Here is a 26,699-nt window from a genome sequence, read left to right on the forward strand (position 1 = left end):
AAGTGTCCGACTCGTAGGCTGAATGATCAGCGTACTGGCTTTCGGTTCAGAGGGTCCCGGGTTCGATTCCCGGCCGGGTCTGGGATTTTAACCTTCATTGGTTAATTCCGATGGCTAGGGTGCTGGGTGTTTGTGATGTTCCGAACATCCCTGCAACCCACACACCACACATAACACTATCCTCCACCACAAGAACACGCAGTTACCTACACATGGCAGATGCCACCCACCCTCGTCGGAGGGTCTGCTTTACAAGGGCTGCACTCGGATAGAAATAGCCACACAAAATTATTATTATTATTATTATTATTATTATTATTATTATTATTACAATGAAAGTACTTTGGAAATATATAGGCCTACAAATACTACATACAGATGTATAGACGAATTTTGAACATGCTGCTGGGCTTGAAAACGTCTTACGATAGACTTCACAAACCTAATGACATAAGGATAAGAAGAAATTAGATTACATAATATTATAATGGACAGCGACTACGCAAGTTATGGCATTACTAGCATTGCTCATATCTCGGTAAATTTCATAATGTCAAAATAAAACATCACACAGAGACAGAAAAATGAAAGTAACTACTTTTATTGTAGCCCGTACCAGATGACATGTCCGCTTCTGTGGTGTAGTGGTTAGTGTGATTAGCTGCCACCCCCAGAGGCCCGGGTTCGATTCCCGGCTCTGCCACGAAATTTGAAAAGTGGTACGAGGGCTGGAACGGGATCCACTCAGCCTCGGGAGGTCAACTGAGTAGAGGGGGGTTCGATTCCCTCCTCCGCTATCCTGGAAGTGTTTTTCCGTGGTTTCCCACTTCTCCTCGAGGCAAATGTCGAGATGGTACCTAACTTAAGGCCACGGCCGCTTCCTTCCCTATTCCTTGTCCATCCCTTCCAAACTTTCCATCCCCCCACAAGGCCCCTGTTCAGCATAGCAGGTGAGGCCGCCTGGGCGAGGTACTGGTCATCCTCCCCAGTTGTATCCCCAGACCCAGAGTCTGAAGCTCCAGGACACTGCCCTTGAGGCGGTAGAGGTGGGGACCCTTCGCTGAGTGCGAGGGAAAAACCGCCTCTAGAGGGAAAACAGATTACGAACGAACGAACCAGATGTCATACTGCACTGTAAAAACTGTACTTTATCAGAAATTAATCAGGGTTTAGATATCAATAATAAATAATACTAGTATGGTCTCAGCTACCGTTTGGAGACATTTCAATTTGACGCCATCTGGCTGTCTGCTCGTCAATTTCGACGTTCCGTTTTACTCTAGGCCCACTAGATGGCAGACCGAGTAAACCGAAACTCTCTTGGGCGTCTATGACTGAGATTTAATGAATTTCGTCGGTAAACACCAAATGTGTCACCAGAGATCTTTTACATGTCGTCATCGTACGACATGGAGTGTCGAATGGAGTTTTTTCTTCCCTTCAAAACTCCGACTACCTCTGCCGGGTTTGAACCCGCTATCTTGGGATCCGGAGACCGAAACTCTACCACTGATCCACAGATTTTCTCTAGTAAGATAAGGAAATACAAGTTTAGAAAATATAACAAATACAATATAAAGATATACATACTAAACAATATAGTATTCATCAGAATAATAATAACAGTGATGGTGGTGGTAATCATATCGATACGGGCTGCTGTGATAACATGACTTTAAGTATACACAAAACAAGAAAACAGGAGTTGATCTAGGGAAGACAAAAAAGGAAAGGTTAAAAAAAAGATACCTTCTGTAGGCAGATGTATATTATGCCAGATTTCGGTACGGCATCAGGGTATCACAAATGTCTGAATACTTGTGGGTTCCTGGGGCCTTCCTTTCCTTGTCTGTTTGTTTATTCGTTTGTTTGTTTGATTGTTTCTTCCTTTCTGTTCTTTATGTTCCCCAATTCCTACCATTGCTATTTGATTATAAATAACTACAACAATGGAAGATATTATGCAAATAAAGTACCGTGTGATGACGCACGTGCATACATTGTAAGAGAGCGTTTCCGTCACGATTTATGAGGTTAACACAAAAAAGCCTCTGTAAAGGACGTGTGATATGACTTACGCATGCATGATCGATTCTAGATGACCCTAACAGATCACCACGAGGAGTACATCTCCGGCATCCAAAGGCGTATGGTACCTTGCTAATTTCGATGATCATTTTCGAACGCTTACCACAGCGCAAACTGCTATGGATCTTTACGTTCCATTGTAAATACCTCGATATTGTCACCTTCGTTTGCAATGATGAAATAGGTTATATACAGGTTATGAATTACGCTTTTGGGGCGGATAACCACAATGTTAAAGTTCGGAGGACTGCGGGTGAACCTTGTCTACCACATTCTATATTTATTCGTGTCTTCTACTTCACACGTGGTGGTCTGGCAAGCTATTAAATATCATCGCCGTTTGTTAGAAGGAATAAGATGGTTCTTGACCGCTCAGTGGTAGGTTGAAGAAAACCTGCATCCTAATGTACTATCGTCCTTAACTGAGTGCTCAGTAGCCACTTTCCCAAAAGATAACACTCGGCTGCAGACAGACCGGGTTTCCTAATAATATTTAGGTCATTCGTCGACACTTCATTGACCTACCTAACTTGTAACCCATCGAAGATTTGTGAAATCAGAAGGAATACCATCTTCGATGAGAAACATTATTTGCGAGAACTGAGGCCAAATCTGGTGAAGGACAACACACTGCTCCTGTTTGGTTTCATGTCCGATCGTCAGGCACGAGGCAATACAATGTGATAGAAATGATGACTTTATCGTACGCCGCAGGTGGGTGGAATTATATGTGATGAAGCTCCTTTTACTTCACCCTTTAGCCCCTACATTCGAATTGCTTCCACCGTGATCATGTCTACAGATACAAAGATAATGAAATTTCTTTTCTTGTTTCTTCATATCCCGAGCACCTACAAGAAGTGACACTTTTTCACCTTGGTGACATTACGGTTCCGGTAGTGCGGCCATCAGAGCGTATAGAACAACTGGAGCGTGGAGGACGTCAGTGATCATAGTGGTCAAGGTGAAGGTAGTGGATAGCATTCTTCGGAAGGTCATCAGTATTAAAGAATTTTTACATCCTTCCTATAAATGGCGTGTACTATTTAGACCTGCACTGCAGATATAGTTGAGAATTCATATACGTCAACTCCAGAACCGCACGGAATTGTTGACCAAGAAGAAGGATTACCGGGCGGTTACAGCCTTATGTACATAAAACCAAACCAAACCCCATGGCACTACAGCCCTTGAAGGGCCTTGGCCTACCAAGCGAGTGCTACTCAGCCCGTAGGCCTGCAGATTACGAGGTGTCGTGTGGTCAGCACGACGAAACCTCTCGGCCGTTATTCTTGGCTTTCTAGACCGGCCTTGTGTACCTAGCATATATAAATTAATTAACAATATTGAATTAACGTTGTCTATTTATATAAATAGCATTATAATTTTGTCTGTAGACTTCAAATTTTTTATCATACAAGCATTAAATGTGACACAAGAAACAATCAGCAGACTTTTACGAGAAATGGGGAAGATCAGTAGACTTAGTAAATGTGTCCCATACGATTTGCATCAACGGTAAATGGAAAATCGCGAAGTCACTTGTGAAATGCTGCTTCAACGCCACGAAAGAAAATTATTTCTGTACCGAATTGTGACGGCTGAAGTATAATGGATTTATTTTGGAAACCCGAAGTGGAGAAAATCGTGGCTGTCATCTGGCATAGCCAATCCTTCAACATCAAGGCCAAATCGCTTCGTTAAGAAAACCATGCTTTGTGTCTTGTGGGACCAGAGCGGTATTGTGTATTATTAACTCTTGAAGCCCTGCGAAATCGTTAATGCACAACGTTGTCGCCAACAAGTGATTAATTTAAATCACGCTTTGATCGAAAGACGACCGGAATGGGCCAGAAGACATGGAAAGTGATTTTGTTACACGACAATGCGCCGTCTCACACAACAAAACCAGTGAAAAGACACCTTGAAATCGCTTGGATGGGACATTCTTCCGCCGTACTACCCCGACCTGGCGCCATCTGACTATCACCTCTTTACATCAAAAGGGCACGCGCTCGCAGAGCAGCACTTCAGCAATTTGGAGGAAGTTCGAAAATGGCTCGATGAATGGTTTTTCGCAAAAGACAAGCAGTTTTTCTGGTATGGTATTATTAACTTACATGAAACATGGGCGAGATTTATAGAAGCCGATGGCCAATATTTTGAATAAACAGAAATAAAATTTCTCTTGAAAATTATGTGTTTCTTTGCTACAAAAACCGGCAAAAACTTATGCATACACCTGGTATTGAATATGCTCGTGAAGACACGAGAATTTTTTTCTGCAGTCACGAAACAAAGCTCTATGTGAAACGTAAAAGCACAGAAGCCTATTATCACGTCTACAATTACGGGATGTGAGCGCATCAAACTCAGTACTAAAAGGAAGAGAGAGAGAGAGAGAGAGAGAGAGAGAGAGAGAGAGAGAGAGAGAGTGATGTCCAGCTATATGTACGGCACACAGAGATATGAAATGTTTAACATACGTTGGCACAGCATTTTGCCGATCACGTATGGCTGTGGTCCGCCTCTGTGGTGTAGTGGTTAGCGTGATTAGCTGCCACCCCCAAAGGTCCGGGTTCGATTCCCGGCTCTGCCACGAAATTTGAAAAGTGATATGAGGACTGGAACGGGGTCCACTCAGCCTCGGGAGGTCAACTGAGTAGAGGTGGGTTCGATTCCCACCTCAGCCATTCTGGAAGTGGTTTTCCGTGGTTTCCCAATTCTCCTCCAGGCAAATGCCGGGATGGTGCGTAACTGAAGGCCACGGCCGCTTCCTTCCCTCTTCCTTGCCTGTCCCATCCAATCTTCCCATCCTTCCACTAGGCCCCTGTTCAGCATAACAGGTGAGGCCGCCTGGGCGGGGTACTGGTCACTATCCCCGACCCAAAGTCTGAATTTTCAGGACACTGCCCTTGAGGCGGTAGAGGTGGGATCCTTCGCTGAGTCCGAGGGAAAAACCGGCCCTGGAGGGTAAACAGATTACGAACGAACGAACGAACGTATGGCTGTATCAAAGACCACCTCTTGCTCCAAGAAATGAACGTCATCATGAAGCAACTTTTACGAGGATTACCCGATGTTCTACAAATTTACATATCTATCGACACGACATGTAGTACAGTGAGGCTGTCAACTACACGACAAAGCTTTTGAACTCGGAGCTCGATAGCTGCAGTCGCTTAAGTGCGGTCAGTATCCAGTATTCGGGAGATAGTAGGTTCGAACCCCACTGTCGGCAGCCCTGAAAATGGTTTTCCGTGGATTCCTATTTTCACACCAGGCAAATGCTGGGGCTGTACCTTAATTAAGGCCACGGCCGCTTCCTACCCATTCCTGGCCCTTCCCTGTCCCATCGTTGCCATAAGACCTATCTGTGTCGGTGCGACGTAAAGCAAGTAGCAAAAAAAAAAAAAAAAAAAAAAAAAAAAAAAACAACCCTTTTGAACAACATCTTGCAGCGGACTATTGTGGCAGCGATTATCCTTCTCAGGTACATACATCCTCCTTCCCTTTGTAATGGAACACTACCACTCTCAGTCAAGAAACTGATGCCGAATATTATTGAAGCCACCATCATGACTGCCGGGCTGAGTGGCTCAGACGGTTAAGGCGCTGGCCTTCTGACCCCAACTTGGCAGGTTCGATCCTGGCTCAGTCCGGTGGTATTTGAAGGTGCTCAAATACGTCAGCCTCCTGTCGGTAGATTTACTGGCACGTAAAAAGAACTCCTGCAGGACTAAATTCTGGCACCTCGGCGTCTCCGAAAACAGTAAAAGGGTAGCCTAGTTAGTGGGACGTAAAACAAATAACATTATTATCCATCATGACTGGACATGCCATGGGTGACGTAGTATTCATTCCTCGGATTCAAATCATTCTTTCGGATATGCTGTTTCATTACAGATTTCTGCAGTTCCCCGTTCGTCGTCGTCATCATCATCATCATCATCATCTGTTTACCCTCCAGGTTCGGCTTCTCCCTCGGACTCAGCGAGGGATCCCACCTCTACCGCCTGAAGGGCAGTGTCCTGGAGCTTCAGACTCTTGGTTGGGGATACAACTGGGGAGAATGACCAGTACCTCGCCCAGGCGGCCTCACCTGCTATGCTGAACAGGGGCCTTGTGGAGGGATGGGATGTCTGGAAGGGATAGGCAAGGAAGAGGGAAGGATACGGCCGTGGCCTTAAGTTAGGTACCATCCCGGCAATCGCCTGGAGGAGAAGTGGGAAACCACGGAAAACCACTTCCAGGATGGCTGAGGTGGGAATCGAACCCACCTCTACTCAGTTGACCTCCCGAGGCTGAGTGGACCCCGTTCCAGCCCTCATGCCACTTTTCAAATTTCGTGGCAGAGCCTGGAATCGAATCCGGGCCTCCGGGGATGGCAGCTAATCACGCTAACCACTACACCACAGAGGCGGCTCCCCGTTCGTTTGAGTTTAAATATGTGCATCAATGAGGCTCAAGGACAATCGTTCAAAGCTGTATAACTCGATCTTCGGAAACGGTGCTTCATCCATTGTGAAGAGAACGTGTCTTTTTCAGGAGCTGGAAATGCAAACACTCTATACGCTCTGCATGAAAATGATAATCCATAGCCTGCTTCCAGTCATTCGACCGGGTCAGGAATGGAATGAATGAAACCTCCATTTAGCGGCGAGGATAGGAAATGTGCCGGCTGCCGAAGCCTGTCGCACTCCCCTGGGGCAATGATTATGAATGATTAATGGAATGAAATGATAATGGAGAGTGTTGCTGGAATGAAAGATGACAGGGAAAACCGGAGTACCCGGAGAAAAACCTGTCCTGCCTCCGCTTTGTAGAGCTCAAATCTCACATGGAATGACCGGGATTTGAACCACGGTATCCAGCGGTGAGAGGCCGGCGCGCTGCCGCCTGAGCCACGGAGGCTACGCCCTACATCTTAATTTCAAATGGAAGGACACTTAATTATGGTTTATCGAGAATCTCTGTAAGGAAATATTACTTTGTTTTTATATAATATGGTCTTTTATGTTGTTTTAATATTATTTGTGCCACCCACCAATCCGGTATCTTAAGCATTAAATATAATTCAAAATAAAATAAATTCAAGCAATTTTTGTAAAAAAAACTATATGAGCTATTAATGCCTTATTTTTCTTTTAATGAAAGGTTTAAACACAACTAACGGATGAATTATTATTCTTTTGTAACGGTTCAAATCCCGTTACAAGATGATATCTGTATTTTTATTATTGTATGATTTTATCTGTATTTTATTATTATTATTATTATTATTATTATTATTATTATTATTATTATTATTATTATTATTATTATGTCAGTATTATTATTATTTTATCTGTGATATTGTACTATTATTGTAATTATCCGTTTTATTCAATTTTGCAATTGCCTGTTGCTTGCAAGATTGCACTTAGATGTATACATATATACGTATGTGTAGTATAACATTCAATACCTGTACAGTGAGAATTGTTGTATATATCAGGGATGGGATGTGACGTTGGTGCATTGTGCAATATTGTTGGCGATTCTGCCAAGTCATCGCCAGGCCATGGCTACGTCATCGTATTTATTTAGAATATGCGCGCACGGTGTCATCGCCGCGGGGCTATTTCACCACTGTGCGTAATATCTGTCGCGTAGGTGGGAGTATGTCATTGTTATTTCTGGAGATTACGTAGCTGTGTCAGCCAACGTCTATATAAGGTGGGTGCACATTGTAGCGTCAGTCATTACTTATACGGATGCAGTACAGTGAAGTAGTCTACTAGATCAAGAGGCCTTAGTTGGCCAGTGAACGAGAGATGGTGAAGACTCAGTGAGCCATTATTGGTCATTGAGAGAGTGAGACCAAATGGTTGGTCCGTCACTTAGTGGAAGACGCGGACGCAAGGCTTACCAAGGAGTCAGAGAGGGCAACCCTGGACCTGCCAAGAGGTCATACCATATTGACTTACAAAGAAGTCAGATGATATGGAGAAGAAGCAGTCGCAAGGATGTATCACCACGTTAGGCGTGACACATCTACAGTAAACACCAGAGCAGAGGAATACGTCGTAATTACACTCAAAGTGTTAAAGGTACAGTCAAGTGAATCAGTGAGGGAAATATTTCGTATAAATTGTTAAATGTCCGGTCAAGAAGAATTCAAATTCATGCCTAGTTTCTTTCATTTGCAATGTCATAATTTCATATTCTCATCTGTTTTATCGCAACAAGACTCACTATTTTTTGATATATTATTTAAAGAATATATATTGTTCTATCAAACGAATTCATAGTTTCATTTCATTGACAGTAAAATATCTTAACCTCAAAATTAATGGGGAAACCGAACGCCAAGCTCCTTTTCCCAGAACTTGTATGGTATGTTGTCAAAAGTAAGCTTATTACCCCACACCCTAGAGATAGTCAAGAGTCTCATTCTATTATTGCTGTACTGAGTGACAGCTGGCGCCCTTCAAATAACGTATGTGTAAGTAAGCAGGTAACAAGTAAGTGTGAGTACAGGGTTCGACGAGTGTGTATTATATTTAATGAATATTAATTTTCAGATTCTCAATTTTAAATGCAGATATTCAGATTTTTCAAGTTAAATCCAGTTTAATATGTTTGTAAAGGTAGTCAAAAAGTCAGGAACATGTTCACAACGTGTCGACGCAACGTGGGACTCGAATAAATTCAGAATTTGTTCTGAATGACAGCATATCATAGGTTCATTTTGGGAGGAGTGTGCGCATTTAAGCCAACGGAAATTATTACCGGTAAATGTCAGGAGTATAATTTTGCGATATATATTTGTATTTTGGGGATATGTCAAGGGATTTGAAGAGGGAAATTAATTTGAGATCGCGTACTATCACTAGTGAACCAAAGATGGACAAGGAAGACAATAACAAGTCATGTGAGGACGAGGTCATTGCTTCTGCGGACATCCAAGTTGAAATTCAGAGTAGATAACAGGTGAATACGATGGAAGCTTCTGAGATAATTCAGGAAAGTGCAGAAGTTGGAAAGCACACTGAAACTCAAAAGAAATTCTCCGGGGTAATGAATTTACAACAATTTAATTTGCTGATGGCCAAAATAACCGAGATGATTGAAGACTGTAAGAAAGGGACAGAAGAAATAAAGAATAGTAGTTTCGAAAAGTGTAAGGAAAAGACTGATAATGATAATAAAGAAATTAAAGAATTTTTTATTAGTAGTACTGGTGAAAATGATAAGAAACAAATGGAAGAAGTGATTGGTAGCTGCAGTAAGATGGAAGAAAAGATTGATACTAGTAGTGAAAATAATAAGAAAGAGATGATAGAGATGAAAGAATTATTTAGTAGTAGTAGTAGTAGTGAAAATAGTAATAAACGAATGGAAAAGATGAGTGAAAATAATAAGAAAGAGATGAAAGAATTAATTGATAGTAGTAATGAAAATTTTAATAAACTGTGTAACTCTCTGTGTAGCAAAATGGATCAGTTTATTAGCAGTAATAACGAAAATTGTAATGCGATCATTAGTAAAATAGATTCTAAGATATTAGAGATAAATAATCAAACATCTAAGTCAACATGTAAGTTAGAAAGTAAGTCAAATGAAGAGTGTGTTGACCTTAGGGAAGAAATGGAGTCGAGTCGGAGCGAGCTTCATACTCAAATTGAGCATGTCAAAGGAACATGTACGAACAAGATCGTACTGTTAAGTAATAAAATTTCGAGTAATCGGGAAGAAATTCATGAGGTAGTCGAGAAAAGATTGGACAAAATTTACAATGCAGTTAGGGAAGATACGGGGGAACAGATTAGTAGAATTGAACAAATTGAAAGCAAACTTGTGGAGGTCACTGAACTACGGAACGAACAGGAAATGCTATCACAGCAGGTGAGAGAGAGAGAGGAAGAATTGCAGGAAGACGTGAGAATAGTGGAAGAGAATTCTGAGAGAGCAGCGGAAGAAGAAGAAGAAGAAGAAGAAGAAGAAGAAGAAATTTTGAGTTGCCAGGAAGTAATACGGCAAGAAGGTACAGGTGAGATGGCGAGAGAAGTGGTAATAGCGAGTGGTTTGTTCAGTAGGGATCGTGATTTAACCAAGTTTTCTGGAAAACAGTTCAGTACTACAGAATTTGTAAAAGTAGTTGAGAAAAGATTTACAAGTAATGAACCCATAATTCTACGGTGAGAAAAATTTTTATTTTTCTCAAATATTTATTTGGCATTCAGAAACTACTGTATGTTTGAGGGCAGCCATTTTGCGCTCCCAAGAGCCCGATGTTGCGTGGGGAGGTTCTTCCTTCCCGGCGAGCTCGTGAATTGCCGGGACACCTCGGTGGAGCTCGAGTGCCCGACAATTCTTTTAATCCATGGAATTCTGCACAACGAGGGATTTTGATAATATAGTAAATAATGAAATTAATAAGCAAAATTATTCATACACCCTCTGTGAAGGTAGAGACACCAGGGAAAATTTTAAGTGCAGTTAAGCCCAAGTACATGTTAGCGTGAGATCAGCGAGCTAGTTACACGTGCCAAGGTCATGGAAGGAAGAAAACGCGCGAAACGCACGGGCAGAAACAATTTATTTCTCCTGTTGTGAGTGTAGAAGAATTATAAAATTAACATCGAATATAAGTGCAAGTCTGTCCGGAGTTCTGGGACAAGTCTTATCAAAATCGGTTTATTAGAAACAAATTTGGCAGATTTCACAACCAAGCCTCATAGAGGGGATAGCGTCCTTCCGGAAATTATAAAAGAAACCCCCCACCGTAGATTTTTCAGTGTCGATCTGGAACTTGGAGCCGCGGGAGCTTGTGCCCGTCGTCATTAGAATTTCGCGCCAGATTGACCGACAATAATTCAATACATGTTCGTGGCTAAGGTCCATATACTTAGTTAAGAAGAAAAGTGATTGGAGAAGTTCTGAACGTTTGCAGATGAACTGGGAAGGTGTAGGCTGGTTGAAAAATACACAGCAGATTTTATTTTTATCATTTCGTGTACTCTTGTAAGTGAAGAAGGTCTGGGGGAAGCGATTCAAAATAGTTCTACTCCCTTATCGGCCGAACACCTGTTCTTATTGAAACAACGGGGAGAGAAACCACTCTGGGAAACGCATCAGACAGTTATAGTCGACTGCAGAACGAGGGAAGTTCGTGGTGCAAGTTACAGAGAAAGTGCGTTATTTATATGGTAATTTTAATCTCGTGTGTGTGAAGGGTAGTGTTTGGATGAGTGAGTTTTTGAAAATGAAAATGTTATCTGTGAAAATGAGTGGCTAAGTACGAGGTTGCTGGTGATGATGTAATCAGAATGCTGAGAATGTCACCAATGTGCAGGTCTGTCTATTTTATATTATGTTGTAGTTAGTTAGTTAGTTACTGTCTGTCCTAAACAAAATTTCCAGATGATTGTCGGGTGATATTCGTAATTATCAGGCGAAAGGCGTTGTAAATTTTGGTCAGCGTGTGAAAATTTCAGTGTGTAAAGTTCATGTCAAGAACGGTAACATGCGACGCTTAAAATTTTGTGTTGAGATGAGATATCATTCAAAGTGCGGATTTGTGAACGTTATAAGTGTAAATTTGTCGTGGCGAATATCGTAATTTCAGGTGTCAGTTGCATTCAGAAATGTTGGTCAATAATAATAATAATAATAATAATAATAATAATAATAATAATAATAATAATAATAATAATAATAATAATAATGTTTACCGCGGGATAAGGAAATTCCTCTCTGTTAAATTACATTTAACCAGTTATTTTTACAAGGATCGTAAGCATATTTAGATAATGTCAATAAAATTTGTTAGAGTCGCAGTCGTTAATGGGAAGGAAATTTTTGAGACATCGTGTATACTTGAATTGCGAAAGGTCGATGTGTGCTCTTGGATTCTTGAGGTCCGAAAGTCTTAATAATAGTAAGGTAAGAGATGTGTTTAATAATGGTTGTCGTTTTCACCAGGGGATCGATGTATGAAAAAGGATCTTAAAGGAAAAGGAATTGAGAGCGATGAATTGATATGTATGTGGAGACGAGATAGACGGAAGTAATACCGCTGGAAAGCGAGGAGAAAGAGTGTTGAGACAAGCTGTATTTTTGTAGAGGAAGTATTTAGGAACAGGCTGTGTGAGGCAGGCTGTATTGTTTTCCGCAATCAATCCGAATTTGAGATGACTATGATGTGAAGCATTGTGAAATTTATAGAAAGATTCCAAGTGAAAACGACTCTTGTAAAATGTTAAAGGCTGGGTAGTACACATCCAGTGATCTATGTTACGTAAAGCTCGCATGGATGATAAGAGAATGAACGATCTCCAGGATCAAAGAGTACTTTGGACACACGGTTGGGTTATATTTAATTTGTTCACTGGAGAGGTCATGGATAAGATGGTTGGAATTGATGATAGGCGATCTGAGAATTTCGAATGCGATGGTGATGATTATTATTTTGAAGGCATCCACTAAAAGGGTACACGTGTGTTGGGAATTTTCATTTGCTTCCCTAACACGTCAGTGCACAGGCTGAGATTGTGTTCGAGGTGGAGAACCGTTCGTCACGTCTATTTATTTTTGAGTTCACATATTATAATGAGGTAGACACTTACTGTATTTTTCGAGAGGTAGACACTTGCTGTATTTCGACTTGCATTCCTTTGATAATAGAGACGTAGTTCCGTCGTGCGTATTTTGTCTGACCAAATTTGTGTAAATATCAGAGTTGTTTGAGAATTGCATTTCGCCTGATATGTTAAGGGAGACGTAGTGCGACCCACTTTGACGCCCGACGATAGGATTAGGACGTCAGATGTTATTCTTGGAGTCATTGATGATGAGACGTCCTAGGTCACGCCCGACGATAGAATTTGGAAGGCATCATGTACATAATGATTAGGTTTAGGGTGTACAGATTTCAAGTGAGCCCGACGATAGGTCTGGGATGGTAGCTGTACACACTCAAGTCTCAGTTTAGATGTGTTTCTTTTGTTTCTTTTGTGAAGTGGCCTGGAGGAAGGTAGCAGTTACAGTACGAGATGATTTATTGTAGAGGGTCTATGCGAAGCTCTCCATTGAGATAACGGGAATGCTATCAGACGAGTTGAGGGCTGTCCAAGTGTGGGACATCGACCCGATCTAGATTAAATATTTTTACTGGGTTTCTTCGTGCGTGCTAAGCGTTAATGACTTCGAGATGTTAATTTATTTTTACGGACTTTATTGTTTCCTCGTCTTGACGTCCGTTTTCGTTGATAGTGTGCATATTGACACTCTGTGTTTTAGAATGAGACTTGAGTTGCGAATGCGGTTTCGATTCGTCAGCCAGTAATTTATATTATTTTCATCTTGTCGTATTTTCATTCTTATTCATGGTTAGAGTAAGTAAGTAATCACTCTACCAGTAGTGTGTTGGGACAGACAGTAAATAGAGAGATCTGTACTGGTAGCATTGTTGTCAAGGGAAAGAATTCCTTAAAATTGTAGTAAATTTTAGCGTGGACTGGTAAATTTATTAAGCATAACAAACCCATTTCTAACCTGAAAATCGGTTCAATAATAATATTTTCAAGTGACTTTTCACTTTTTTGATTAATTTCAGTGTTTGGCATTTCTTCTAAATGCATGATTAATAATTGTTTCCTGCATTTCGCAGTTTTGTTCCTTTAGAACGATCTAACGTAAGATCCTCCCGGATCCTGTTGTTGTTGGTTCCTTCCGAACAGCTGTTTGGGGTGATGCACGTTTAGCATCGGGATTACCTTATCACTTAAGGGTGTCATGAATGACAAATACATGGTGGAATTTTATTTCAATTGTGAATGATGCCATTAACTTGTAGTGAACACCATGCTTTCCCATAATATTTCGCGACCTTTCCAAAGCAACTGATAGTCAGTTTGGTTCGATTAAGGGTCCATTCGGCGGATGTTCCGTATCCGTGAAGGGTATTTGACTGGTGGATAACCTTAATTAAGAGAAAATCAGGCGTTCTAATTGTTGAAAGTCAGATTTTCCACGGATCGTGTGGATTAACTCTCAGTTCTTGTTTGGAATAATAGGTGCCCGGTTTTCAGGTCTTCCCTTTTTCAGTTTTTTTCGGTTTCGCTGTCCACTAACATATTAGCTTCTCCGAAGCAACTCTTCGACATTGGAAGAAACGAAGTGACGTTATGTAATGTGATTGTGTTTGGAACTTTTCAAAAATCAATAATTAAATTTTTTTATATTTTTGTGGCAAGAATGCATATTAAATTAACGATGTTATCGTGCTCTTTCAGTTTAATAAAAGTTAGTAAGCACATTTTTGCTCCTCATTTCAAGTAGTTAGGCTCTCTTCTGAACCCCATCGTTTGGTTAAGATCGTGACCGAATTTATTCCCGCAACGACCCAAGATTTTAGAGTTCTAAATTGTTCTACTGTAGCAGCCGTGGCCGACCAACGATGGAATGGTAAGTTCAAGGGTTCAGTAGAAGTGACGCACCAACTGTGGGGCTTAATGTCACGATAACGATGAGGAGCCCAAAGTCACGATAACGATACGATGCCACGATAACGATAATGAAATTATCCATTGAAAATAAATGTTAGAAAAATATAAAATAATGTTGAGGCTTAAGCCACATTATAAATAATACAAGCGGGTGAAAATTATGGCTGAGCCACAGTTAAACGAATTATGCCCAATGAGAGTGCTAGATATTAACACGTTTAACGAGGAGCGTAACTACTTGGTAGATAATAATAATAATAATAATAACAGTCACAATGCATTTTAGGAAATCAGTATTTAAAGCTGTATTGAAGCTTATGTCATGTTGCCAATATAAATTTTGGAAGTGGTAATGCTGAATTACATTCAAAGTTTATGCGTTAACATGTTCGTTATTTACTTAATTTACGGAAGCGAAACTATTTGGGATATTTATCCAGAGTAACTTATTAACTTCAGAATTTACTTTTTTATTAAACAATTTTGTGATACCAGCCATGTAAACAAAATTTTATAAGACAACTGTTGGAATGTTGTCAGTTTCGGTATTAAAGTATAATAGCGTTTGTATGTGAAAACGCAGTAGATAGTGAATTCTTTCCTTAGTAGTTTGGAGTATTCTGGTTGCATCAACAGCCAGCGTACTCATTATTGTATTCTTTGTGGTATTGTGAGATGGAAGGTCAGGTGACCGTGGATCTGCTAAAGCAGATGATGGAGGACATGAAAGTTCACAATGAGAGTTTAAATAGTAAGACAAATGAGAACTTGAATAGTAAGATAGATAGTTTGGATAGTAAGATGGAGGACACGAAAGTCCAGAATGAGAATTTAAATAGTAAAATGGAGGAGTTACAGTCTAGTTTGAAAGACACTAGTGACGAGTTAAAGAGTAGTATTGAGGATACCCAGGCTAGGTGTAAAGAGTCTAGTGATGAGTTGAAGGCTGGATTGAAGAACGTAGTTCAGGAGACACACACTATGTGCACCGAACTTAAAGAGGAAGTTAGGGGCGAGATAGGTAAACTCAACCAGCGTTTTGATGATAGCCGAGTGGAAATTAGGGATGAAATTGACAAACAATTTGCGGAAGTGCAGGTCAGTTTAAAGAACGATTTCGACAAACAGTTTTCCAAAATCCATGACAGTTTAAAAACCGATATGGACAAGCGTTTTGACGAAAGCCACGACATGTACAGTAGGTTATGCGATAGTCAGGATGAGATGGGAAAGGAACTTGACAAGCATTTACTGGAAAGCCAGGCGGCGCATAAGCAGCTGATCGACAGCCAGGTTGAATTTAAGGACGACATTACACAACAGGTCGTAGAGATGCGGATCTCCAGTGATAAGGAAAAGGGAAAAACGCTAACCATAATAGAGGAACAACGTCAAATATTATCTGCGGACATTCAGTCACTGAACAACAAGGTAGATAAAATTAGTGTGGAATTGGAGAGTCAGGTATTGTCAAAAACCGAAACCATGGAGAAGAAACTGTTGCAAGTTAATGAGGAAGCAATTAGTAAACTCCAAGTGGCTAATGAGGACTCCGAAGTTTTAATTAAAGAAATTCAAGAGGAGTTAGTTGAAATGAAAAATGAACATACCAGGGAATTCAATGACAGGCAAATTAGTATAGAACAGGATTTAAGGGAAATCACGTCAGCCCAGGAAGAGACAGACAAGAAAGTTGGGTTCATTAAGAGCGAAGTGAGCAGTTGGATTAGCAGCGTGGTAGATATGCAGTCCAAGGTGGACAAAGTATTAAGTCAAACCTCGACAGCTGTTAACTCTGACCTCAGTGGTCAATTGCCAAATATTAATCATGTGAATAATAACGGTCAGAGCTCGAATGTAGATACCAGTCGATTTCAAAGCTCAGGGGTCACCAACGTTATTAACATGATCAAATTACATGAGGACCAGCCTAAGAAATTTAATGGAGGTCCACATACCACGCCGAAGGGATTTCTTAAGGATCTCAGGGAGTACATCCGGGACGCCATGATTCCTGAGGAACGTCAGTTGAGGGTAGCTGAAAGATATTTAGAGGGGGCACCACTTTTATGGTTTAAAGGCTTCCGATACCACTTTGATACCTTTGATGAATTCCAGAGGGCGTTTCTCAATAAATTTTGGAGTACGGAAATTCAGCAGAGTCTTAGATTAGAGCTATACTCACGTCGCTATACTGCAATAGGCCCTACAAAGTTCAGTGAATACTTTATTGCACAAATGGTAAAGTTCAGAGAATTTGAGGCGCCGCCCTCGGAGCAAGAGTTGGTACAGGCCATCCAGAAGCAGTTACCTCCCGAAGTACAAAGGATGCTCATTGCATCAAAGGTAGAGACCCCCATGCAGGCAGAAATGATCCTTAGGCAATTGGATCATACCCATAATCAAATAGCACCCAGAGGGGGACGATCGCACGAGCAACATGTAAACACTGTTAGCCAGGTTCCAGAGGGAAGTCCAGAGGCACCTGAGCAGGGGAAACCACAGTCGACTGAGCGGAGGCGTGAGTTTCGCAATAACTGGGAACCCTCGCATCCACGAAATGAGGATTGGAAAAGGCGTAGGGGTAATTGGAATTATCCACAAAGGAGGAACCCTTACTGGAGGCGATACGATGGGGACAGAGAAAACCAGAGGAATTTCAGGAATGGACTTAATAACCGCAGGGACTGGGGAAATAATCGAACCCAGAACTTCCACCGTGATGAGGATGAACGGTACCGTGAACGTGTTCAGTACACCGACGGGTTAAGGAAGGACCACGAAAGGAAAAAATGGCAGGGGGCTATACAGCGCCAGGACGTCAACACCGATTGTTTCGGGGCTGAAAGTCTGGAATTCCAGAAGGCACATAGGCAAGACCAGCGAAACTCCGGTCTGAACCCGTTTGCGCCGAATTTCGAGCAAGAGTCAATGTCGACTCTTGATAGAAAAAAAAACTTCAAATTCCCAGTAGGAGATTTTTCAGTCTCTCTCATCCCAGATTCTGAAGGAGAGACGTCAGATGAGTGGGTGGTCGCACAGATAGATTCGTGGATCATTACCTCTGATGACTTGGTGGAAGACCACTTAAAACAGGAGAGCAATCAAGTAAAGAAACTGCCTTTAATAAATGTCCGCATCTGTAATTTTCATGTCAAAAGTTTGGTAGATACCGGGGCCAGTATCAGCATCATCTCCCAAGCTCTTTTCGACGATTTGAGACAACGAAATAAATTGCCAATTATTCCGGTGTCAAATGTAAAAATTCGAGGGGTCATTCCTGACAAAATTGCTGTTTGTAAGGTACAAACTTATTTGGACGTACAAATTGGAAATTCCACTTTCGCTCATGCATTCGTAGTCATGTCCAAAATGCACTACAATGTAATTTTAGGGGCTGATTTTATCCGTGAGACCAACGCAGTCATTGATTTGAGCAGGAACCAGATAAAGTTCAGGAAAGAAGAGGGAGCAGAAGTCATTACACTAAACGAGGAATTGGGAGAAGGTAGAACATTAGAATATGGCGAAGAGGAGGCCCAATGTGTAGACTTTGTAAATTCATTAGAGGGAGTCGCTGGTGAAATTGACAGTGTAGATGACGAAGGGATTCATCATGAAGAGTTACATGACGTCTTGGAAGCTGAGGTTGACACTGATTACGAGGCCTTAATTGGGTTAAAGGTCGCGGAATGCCCTGGTACTGTAGAAGAGAAGGAAAAACTTAGAGCTCTCTTAATGGAATATATATCTGTGTTCGATTCCAAACCGGGTCTAATCCCTAATTTCACATATGCACTAGCTGTTACGGATTGGACACCGTTTAAGAGGAGACCGTACCCTATACCGGACAAGTATTATGCTCAAGCTGCAAAAATTATTAAGGAAATGGAGGAGAACGGGCTAATTTCGAAGCAGCCCACTCCATATTTGAATCCGTTGGTTGGGGTTCAAAAACCGGACGGGTCTCTGCGCGTGTGTTTGGACGCTCGTGCCCTCAACGAACGCCTAGTCCCCGAGCATGACCATGCCCCTCCTATTAAAGAGGTTATTAAACGTTTTAGAGGAAAATCACGTTTTATTAGCGTAGATTTGACATCCTCGTATCATCACATCGGTTTGGAACTCAAGTCTAAATTGTTTACTGGCTTCCTTTTTGACCAACAGACGTATGTCTTCAATCGTCTCCCATTCGGGTTGAAAACCGCCGGTGCAGCTCTCATACGCGCCCTAGATCGATGTCTAACTGATGAAGTTAAAGCCGCTACAACTCGGTATGTCGATGACATCTTGCTAGCTTCATCCAGTTTTGAGGAAAATATCAGGGATTTGAGGAAACTCTTGGAGAATTTGAGGGCATCAGGTTTCAAAATCAACTTGAAGAAATCACATTTTTGTCAAAAGGAAGTCCTATTTCTCGGCCATGTCATTGATGGTGAGGGAGTTCGCCCAACCCGGTGAAGCTCCAAGCCATAGACAAGTTCCCAAGACCGCTCAAAATTAAGAATGTCAGGCAATTCCTTGGAATGTGCAATTTTTTTTCGGACCATTGCATGAATTACACGGAGGTTGTAGCCCCACTTCAGAGCTTGCTTCACAAGAATAACAGGTGGAAATGGAGTCCCGAGCACGAAGAGGCCTTCAGGAAGACCAAAGAGCTCTTGCTAAACAGCGTTAAGCTAGGGTATCCGGATTTCGAGAAACCCTTTATCGTACAGACTGATGCATCGACCGTAGGAATCGGGGCACTCCTATATCAGGAATGTTTGGACCAGCCTCATAATAGGAATTACTTATCCTTCTATAGCCGAAAGTTGAGATCACACGAAGTCAAATACAGCGTGACCGAATTGGAAATGTTGGCTATTGTTCAGGCATTGCAACATTGGTGGAAAATGATTTATGGTTTTCACATAATCATTAAAACCGACCACAAGGCGCTGACCTTTATAATGAAAACAGCTGTCGCTAGTGAACGAGTGGCTAGGTGGGCCCTGTTCATACAACAATTTGACTTCGAAATTGAGCACTGTTCCGGAAAATCGAACATCTTGGCAGACCTGTTAAGCCGAAACCCTAATGAGGAAGAACACGCCGTGAATCATTTGGACTTAGTCCAGGAAGACCACGATTTCCTATCAGAGTTGAGACAACTGGGAGACTTGCAATTGAGAGATCCTTTCTGCGGAAAAATGATTTCTTTCCTCCGAGGGACACTTCCGGCTGACGATCCACGGTACTTTGCCATCCAGAAATTGTCAAATAACTACTTGTACGTGAATAACATGTTGGTAAAATTCGTGGACAGCGATCACGTGAAATCCCGAATTTTGGTACCACCGCAGCTTCGAAAGGGATTAATCTGGCACGTACACAGGGTTATTGGTCATGGAGGGATTGATAAGGTTGTGTCAACCATCCAAGAAACGTTTACCTGGGTAAATTTGAGGGAAAATGTCAGAGACATCATCATCACCTGTGATACATGCCAACGGGTTAAGGCAAACCCTTATCTGATCAGGCAGGCGCCTATTCCTCTCTTACCTTCACAACCTAAAGAGCTATTCGCGATGGATATCTATGGGCCGCTCGTGAAAGGAAAGCGTGGGAACAAGTTCGTGCTGGTAACCATCGATGTTTTCTCCAAGTATACGACTCTATTTCCCATGCAAAAAGCTAACACCAAGCTAGTCTTGAGGTGTATTTCCCGAAATATCATTCCGGAAATGGGCACACCGAAATTCCTCCTGACAGATCATGGTCCCCAGTTCACCTCTGCACAGTTCAAAACTGCCCTTCAGAATATGGAAATTCACCACATCCTGAGCAGCGTGAGACATCCTGAGGGAAATCCTAGCGAAAGGGTAATGCAAGTAATTGCAAAATTCTGTAGAATTTATTGCGCCCAAGAGCATTTCAAGTGGGTCGATGTGCTACCCCTGATAGTAACTTGTGTAAATAACACCATACACGAATCTATTGGGAGGATTCCATCTATCGTGCACTTCAATAGGTATCCTGTGGGATCCTGGCATGGTGTCATCCAGTGTCCCATCGATCCCCGCCCGTCACAGGAATTATGCATTCAAAGTACGGCAGAACATCTACGTCGGCAGGCAGACCGCAGGTTGCGCAGGGTGAGGAACCGGAGATTCCACCGTCCCTTAGAGGAAGGCGAATTGGTGCTTGTTAGGAGACCCATGATGTCAAAACCGCAGGAAAACATCTATGCTAAATTTGCTCCCTTATATGTTGGGCCTTTCAAGGTGGTCAAAAGTTTCAGGAATAATTCCTACAGAATTCAGAGTCTAGATGGCAGCAGCGAAGCTATATTCAATGCAGCCAACTTAAAGGTCTATCATAGAGCAGAAGAAAGAATCCCATTACAGGATGACGCAGCCTTACCAGCTGGGGAAATGGTCACCGAAGGAGAAGAAGAAGAAGTACAACCCGTAAATATGATCGTCACGTCGAGAGAAAGACAGGTCGAGGCACCACTCCAAGGACAGGCAAGCAGTGGGAGTAAAGAAGAGGAAGACGCTGAATGTTTACAATGTTCATTCTTAAGAGAAGACTTTGTTGATGACATCTGTAACGCAATCCTATTGTTGGAAGAAGAAAACAGGGAAATACGTGAAAGTAACAGAGCCCTACGTCAAGAGTGAGATCGGCTGGGAAATTTTACGTAGAATCATGGTTCATTTGTATCAAAATTTCCATGTACAATTCAGAATTTTGAAGGAATATGTCTGTTCAAATATTTCCCCTTTCTGGGTAAACATTTCGTCGTTGTAGGTGGATTATGAACCCATAATTCTACGGTGAGAAAAATTTTTATTTTTCTCAAATATTTATTTGGCATTCAGAAACTACTGTATGTTTGAGGGCAGCCATTTTGCGCTCCCAAGAGCCCGATGTTGCGTGGGGAGGTTCTTCCTTCCCGGCGAGCTCGTGAATTGCCGGGACACCTCGGTGGAGCTCGAGTGCCCGACAATTCTTTTAATCCATGGAATTCTGCACAACGAGGGATTTTGATAATATAGTAAATAATGAAATTAATAAGCAAAATTATTCATACACCCTCTGTGAAGGTAGAGACACCAGGGAAAATTTTAAGTGCAGTTAAGCCCAAGTACATGTTAGCGTGAGATCAGCGAGCTAGTTACACGTGCCAAGGTCATGGAAGGAAGAAAACGCGCGAAACGCACGGGCAGAAACAATTTATTTCTCCTGTTGTGAGTGTAGAAGAATTATAAAATTAACATCGAATATAAGTGCAAGTCTGTCCGGAGTTCTGGGACAAGTCTTATCAAAATCGGTTTATTAGAAACAAATTTGGCAGATTTCACAACCAAGCCTCATAGAGGGGATAGCGTCCTTCCGGAAATTATAAAAGAAACCCCCCACCGTAGATTTTTCAGTGTCGATCTGGAACTTGGAGCCGCGGGAGCTTGTGCCCGTCGTCATTAGAATTTCGCGCCAGATTGACCGACAATAATTCAATACATGTTCGTGGCTAAGGTCCATATACTTAGTTAAGAAGAAAAGTGATTGGATAAGTTCTGAACGTTTGCAGATGAACTGGGAAGGTGTAGGCTGGTTGAAAAATACACAGCAGATTTTATTTTTATCATTTCGTGTACTCTTGTAAGTGAAGAAGGTCTGGGGGAAGCGATTCAAAATAGTTCTACTCCCTTATCGGCCGAACACCTGTTCTTATTGAAACAACGGGGAGAGAAACCACTCTGGGAAACGCATCAGACAGTTATAGTCGACTGCAGAACGAGGGAAGTTCGTGGTGCAAGTTACAGAGAAAGTGCGTTATTTATATGGTAATTTTAATCTCGTGTGTGTGAAGGGTAGTGTTTGGATGAGTGAGTTTTTGAAAATGAAAATGTTATCTGTGAAAATGAGTGGCTAAGTACGAGGTTGCTGGTGATGATGTAATCAGAATGCTGAGAATGTCACCAATGTGCAGGTCTGTCTATTTTATATTATGTTGTAGTTAGTTAGTTAGTTACTGTCTGTCCTAAACAAAATTTCCAGATGATTGTCGGGTGATATTCGTAATTATCAGGCGAAAGGCGTTGTAAATTTTGGTCAGCGTGTGAAAATTTCAGTGTGTAAAGTTCATGTCAAGAACGGTAACATGCGACGCTTAAAATTTTGTGTTGAGATGAGATATCATTCAAAGTGCGGATTTGTGAACGTTATAAGTGTAAATTTGTCGTGGCGAATATCGTAATTTCAGGTGTCAGTTGCATTCAGAAATGTTGGTCAATAATAATAATAATAATAATAATAATAATAATAATAATAATAATAATAATAATAATAATAATAATAATAATAATAATGTTTACCGCGGGATAAGGAAATTCCTCTCTGTTAAATTACATTTAACCAGTTATTTTTACAAGGATCGTAAGCATATTTAGATAATGTCAATAAAATTTGTTAGAGTCACAGTCGTTAATGGGAAGGAAATTTTTGAGACATCGTGTATACTTGAATTGCGAAAGGTCGATGTGTGCTCTTGGATTCTTGAGGTCCGAAAGTCTTAATAATAGTAAGGTAAGAGATGTGTTTAATAATGGTTGTCGTTTTCACCAGGGGATCGATGTATGAAAAAGGATCTTAAAGGAAAAGGAATTGAGAGCGATGAATTGATATGTATGTGGAGACGAGATAGACGGAAGTAATACCGCTGGAAAGCGAGGAGAAAGAGTGTTGAGACAAGCTGTATTTTTGTAGAGGAAGTATTTAGGAACAGGCTGTGTGAGGCAGGCTGTATTGTTTTCCGCAATCAATCCGAATTTGAGATGACTATGATGTGAAGCATTGTGAAATTTATAGAAAGATTCCAAGTGAAAACGACTCTTGTAAAATGTTAAAGGCTGGGTAGTACACATCCAGTGATCTATGTTACGTAAAGCTCGCATGGATGATAAGAGAATGAACGATCTCCAGGATCAAAGAGTACTTTGGACACACGGTTGGGTTATATTTAATTTGTTCACTGGAGAGGTCATGGATAAGATGGTTGGAATTGATGATAGGCGATCTGAGAATTTCGAATGCGATGGTGATGATTATTATTTTGAAGGCATCCACTAAAAGGGTACACGTGTGTTGGGAATTTTCATTTGCTTCCCTAACACGTCAGTGCACAGGCTGAGATTGTGTTCGAGGTGGAGAACCGTTCGTCACGTCTATTTATTTTTGAGTTCACATATTATAATGAGGTAGACACTTACTGTATTTTTCGAGAGGTAGACACTTGCTGTATTTCGACTTGCATTCCTTTGATAATAGAGACGTAGTTCCGTCGTGCGTATTTTGTCTGACCAAATTTGTGTAAATATCAGAGTTGTTTGAGAATTGCATTTCGCCTGATATGTTAAGGGAGACGTAGTGCGACCCACTTTGACGCCCGACGATAGGATTAGGACGTCAGATGTTATTCTTGGAGTCATTGATGATGAGACGTCCTAGGTCACGCCCGACGATAGAATTTGGAAGGCATCATGTACATAATGATTAGGTTTAGGGTGTACAGATTTCAAGTGAGCCCGACGATAGGTCTGGGATGGTAGCTGTACACACTCAAGTCTCAGTTTAGATGTGTTTCTTTTGTTTCTTTTGTGAAGTGGCCTGGAGGAAGGTAGCGGTTACAGTACGAGATGATTTATTGTAGAGGGTCTATGCGAAGCTCTCCATTGAGATAACGGGAATGCTATCAGACGAGTTGAGGGCTGTCCAAGTGTGGGACATCGACCCGATCTAGATTAAATATTTTTACTGGGTTTCTTCGTGCGTGCTAAGCGTTAATGACTTCGAGATGTTAATTTATTTTTACGGACTTTATTGTTTCCTCGTCTTGACGTCCGTTTTCGTTGATAGTGTGCATATTGACACTCTGTGTTTTAGAATGAGACTTGAGTTGCGAATGCGGTTTCGATTCGTCAGCCAGTAATTTATATTATTTTCATCTTGTCGTATTTTCATTCTTATTCATGGTTAGAGTAAGTAAGTAATCACTCTACCAGTAGTGTGTTGGGACAGACAGTAAATAGAGAGATCTGTACTGGTAGCATTGTTGTCAAGGGAAAGAATTCCTTAAAATTGTAGTAAATTTTAGCGTGGACTGGTAAATTTATTAAGCATAACAAACCCATTTCTAACCTGAAAATCGGTTCAATAATAATATTTTCAAGTGACTTTTCACTTTTTTGATTAATTTCAGTGTTTGGCATTTCTTCTAAATGCATGATTAATAATTGTTTCCTGCATTTCGCAGTTTTGTTCCTTTAGAACGATCTAACGTAAGATCCTCCCGGATCCTGTTGTTGTTGGTTCCTTCCGAACAGCTGTTTGGGGTGATGCACGTTTAGCATCGGGATTACCTTATCACTTAAGGGTGTCATGAATGACAAATACATGGTGGAATTTTATTTCAATTGTGAATGATGCCATTAACTTGTAGTGAACACCATGCTTTCCCATAATATTTCGCGACCTATCCAAAGCAACTGATAGTCAGTTTGGTTCGATTAAGGGTCCATTCGGCGGATGTTCCGTATCCGTGAAGGGTATTTGACTGGTGGATAACCTTAATTAAGAGAAAATCAGGCGTTCTAATTGTTGAAAGTCAGATTTTCCACGGATCGTGTGGATTAACTCTCAGTTCTTGTTTGGAATAATAGGTGCCCGGTTTTCAGGTCTTCCCTTTTTCAGTTTTTTTCGGTTTCGCTGTCCACTAACATATTAGCTTCTCCGAAGCAACTCTTCGACATTGGAAGAAACGAAGTGACGTTATGTAATGTGACTGTGTTTGGAACTTTTCAAAAATCAATAATTAAATTTTTTTATATTTTTGTGGCAAGAATGCATATTAAATTAACGATGTTATCGTGCTCTTTCAGTTTAATAAAAGTTAGTAAGCACATTTTTGCTCCTCATTTCAAGTAGTTAGGCTCTCTTCTGAACCCCATCGTTTGGTTAAGATCGTGACCGAATTTATTCCCGCAACGACCCAAGATTTTAGAGTTCTAAATTGTTCTACTGTAGCAGCCGTGGCCGACCAACGATGGAATGGTAAGTTCAAGGGTTCAGTAAGTCGAGGAATAATATTAATGAATGGGAATATGTGTTGGAGATTCTGTCGAATGTTTTTATCGGTGAAAGTAAAATATGTTTTCGAGTATACTGGAATAATATGTCTAATTTAGGAGAGATTAAAGTGCTCATTGACAGGCTTTGGGAAGAATGTTTACGCGCGCGCGAGAGAGAGCGCATGATGTCTAGGGAAAGTAATATTTTAGAGAGAAGGGGGGAAATGTTAGCCGTGTATCAGAGGAGAGGGGGTGATCATGATCCGCAGAGGATTAATAGTTGTGTTGATGGTGATAGTGGTCGGAAGAGTAATCAGAGAGAATTGGAAGATGGGAGGCGTATGGAATTAAGTTGTGAGAGAGAGGGTCAGAGGAATAACCAGAGAGAATCGGAAGATGGGAGGCGTATGTACTTGAGTTGTGAGAGAGAGGGTCAGAGGAATAACCAGAGAGAATTGGAAGATGGGAGGCGTATGGAATTAAGTTGTGAGAGAGAGGGTCAGAGGAATAACCAGAGAGAATCGGAAGATGGTAGGCGTATGTATTTGAGTTATGAGAGAGAAGGTCGGAAGAGTAATCAGAGAGAATCGGAAGATGGGAGGCGTACGGGTTTGAGTTATCAGAGAGACTATGATAGTCTCAATATGAATGTTATCAAGGTGTCGTTATCAAGCCAGAGTATTTCAGATTCACAGGGAATCGGGTAAGTTAAGTGGACAGGCTGAAGGTAGAAGTTGAACAGGGATGTAGTATAAGTAGTTGTCTAGTGAAAGTAGATTTAAGAGTAGTGTGAGTGTGACCTAAGTAATGTTAAGTGATATATTTAAGTAATGACGTATTCGTAGATCATGCAGTAATTAATGGTAGAAGTAAGGTAGATGTAAGAAGTGTTCTGGTAAGTGATGGAAGTACTTGTAATGCCGAGAATGTGATGTAAGTAGTGAGGTAGTAACTCCAATGATGGAAATTGTGAAGTGAAGGTACTATCAGATCTTATAACAGC

The sequence above is a fragment of the Anabrus simplex genome, chromosome 1 (assembly GCF_040414725.1).
Source record: "Anabrus simplex isolate iqAnaSimp1 chromosome 1, ASM4041472v1, whole genome shotgun sequence".
NCBI lineage: Eukaryota > Metazoa > Arthropoda > Insecta > Orthoptera > Tettigoniidae > Anabrus > Anabrus simplex.